The sequence below is a fragment of the Sarcophilus harrisii genome, chromosome 1 (genome assembly GCF_902635505.1).
Source record: "Sarcophilus harrisii chromosome 1, mSarHar1.11, whole genome shotgun sequence".
In the NCBI taxonomy this organism is placed as follows: Eukaryota; Metazoa; Chordata; class Mammalia; order Dasyuromorphia; family Dasyuridae; genus Sarcophilus; species Sarcophilus harrisii.
Window position 1 is genome coordinate 247,815,360 of NC_045426.1, and position 2,471 is coordinate 247,817,830.

General features: G+C 36.6%; 1 pseudogene; it reads right to left on the reverse strand.

Annotated features, from left to right (window-relative positions):
* Nucleotides 1–370: 370 nt before the first annotated feature.
* Nucleotides 371–1,481, reverse strand: LOC100919744 (annotated as a pseudogene).
* Between the last annotated feature and the right edge of the window lie 990 nt (nucleotides 1,482–2,471).

Genomic DNA, 2,471 nt, shown 5'->3' on the forward strand with positions numbered 1-2,471 from the left:
ACATCCACTCAGTTTCCAGTTTTTTTCCCATTACAAAAAGTGCTTCCACACACATTTTTTGCACATGTGAATCCTTTTCCCTATTTTAAGATCTCTTTGGGATATAATCCCAATAGAAACACTGCTTGATCAAAAGGTATGTACAGGTTGATAACTTTTTTGAGCATAGTTCCAAATTGCTCTCCAGAATGGTTGGATCAATTCACAACTGCACTAACAATATATTAGTATCCCAGTTTTCTCACATCCCCTCCAACATTCATTATCATCTTTTCCTGTGATCTTAGCCAATCTGAGAGGTGTATAGTGGTAAGACAACAGAGTTGTCTTAATTTGCATTTCTCTGATCATAGTGATTTATAGCATCTTTTCATATGACATTAGAGATACCAGGAATTAAAAATAAAATACATATTTTCCAACTTGGCCTTATTTTTCACATTCTTCTTTGGCTTTACCTTCTAGATCTTTATTTTCCCAGAAGCCACCATGTTATTTAGTGGAACATTTAAGGATCTTGGTTAATGAATTTGAATCTAATTTCTTGGATGTATCTTTATCTGTAGCATCACCAGCAATAATTTTGTCATCTCGTTTACATGCATTTTCAAATCACAATGCTCCACTCAGCCCTTGCTCATCTTTTCCAAGACCTTGGCCTTCTTGGAAGCTATACTTCTGCATAATTTTATGAGCAATAGCACCACCTAGGTTAGCAAGGAAGAAATTGCCTTTTGGAGCTCATGGTCTCTTTTGTTCATCATACACAGGGGGAGGAATTTGGAAAACTGTGAATGAGGTCTTGACTCCTCTTTAAATTGAAACTCTTTGATTAATTCTTTGTTTTTTTTCATAAGAGAAGTGGGTGGTACAATGGCAGCCTCTTCCATACTCCTTTTCCTCCTTCCTCGTTCATAATCTTCTTCAGAATCTGGATCTTGTCCTGCTAACTTCATGCTTGTCTTTATGCCTCTTTTTTCTTTATTCAATCTCTTTTTGCATTTCCAGGTCCTGCTGTCTTTGGCATTCCTCCCTTTGGTATTTTACTACTTTCTCTTAATCATTAGGAAACATGGGATTACGTTTATCAGTTGATGGAATCAAATCTTCTGCAGAAAATTCACTAGGCACAGATGCTTTAAGCCTGCTGCTACATGATGTGGCTACAATGTGCCAGTCATCTGAAGAAGTCCCTCATTTCATATCAGTCTCTGAAGCAAGGACTGTACTTTGTTTTGTCCTCTGATTCTTTGCTTAGGTTAAATCTGCCTTCTTGACCTGCAGCTGAGACTGCAGTAATTTGAAATTTTTGGATCAGCCTTCAGCTTTTGAATCACAGTTTTCCATGTCTAGGTCATCATACAAGGACATCTTTTCTTCTTTTTAAAGCCAGGGGGATGAGCTGACTTTCTCCATGGACTATGTAGCAGCAATGGCAGGGCTGGAGGAAGCTGGGGTTACTGAGCCACCCCCTCCCTCCTTTTAATTTTGAAGTATTTTTGAGCTCTTCCAGGAATTCTTGGACTTTTGTCCAATTCACATTTTAAAGACTTTGTTTTATTTATTTGAACATCATTTTGTTCTCAGTTTTTTGTCCTGATCTTCTCTGACCTCCAAAATAAGTTTTAATATGTTTCTTGTTTTTTTTTTTGTTTTGTTTGTTTTGTTTTGTTTTGTTTTTTTTTTTTTTTTTGGCTAATTTGATCATTTCCCCAGTCTATTTCTTGACTTTTACCTTTATGTTTTTCCATGCTGCTGTTTTCAGAGCTAGTCCCTGGGGTCTGCAAACATTCAGTGCTTCTAAGGTGATATAATCCATGAAAAGATGTGGTCACTGTTCTCTTGACCTGTACTCTGGTCTTACCCATGAAGAGACCTATTTTTCCTGAGACTGCAAGTAGTAATGCTCCTTTTATTCCCGGAAGTATGAGTCAGCCCTCTACTCTGCACAAGCACAGGTGTTCTTTTCTACTTCAGAACTGAGACCAGGGCCCCTGAACCCTTGTGAACAACCACAAGCTTTTGCTCTCTGTATTGAAACTTTACACATTTCCTCCTCTGCTGTGACCACAAGGCTTAATGCTCCTCTTCATCCTGGAATTGCATCTCAGACCTGCTTATGGATGTGCAACAGTCCTATATTCACTGCAATATCTTTCTGATTAGGAACTTTAACACATTAGGAACTTTACATTTTCTTCTATTTTTTTTTAAATTTTTTGGTTTTGTTTGACTGATTTATGATCTCATTGAGTCATTGAATTTCATTTATGCAATTCTAACTTTTAGTGAATTACTTTCTTCAGTTCGCTGTTTTATCTCCTTTTGCATTTAACCCATTGTACTTTTAAAGGATCTCATTGAGTCTTATGAAGTAGGACAGAGTAGCCAATGCTACTGTATATATACATATATTTATACATATACACACATATTCATATATGTGTATTCACATATATATATATACACAT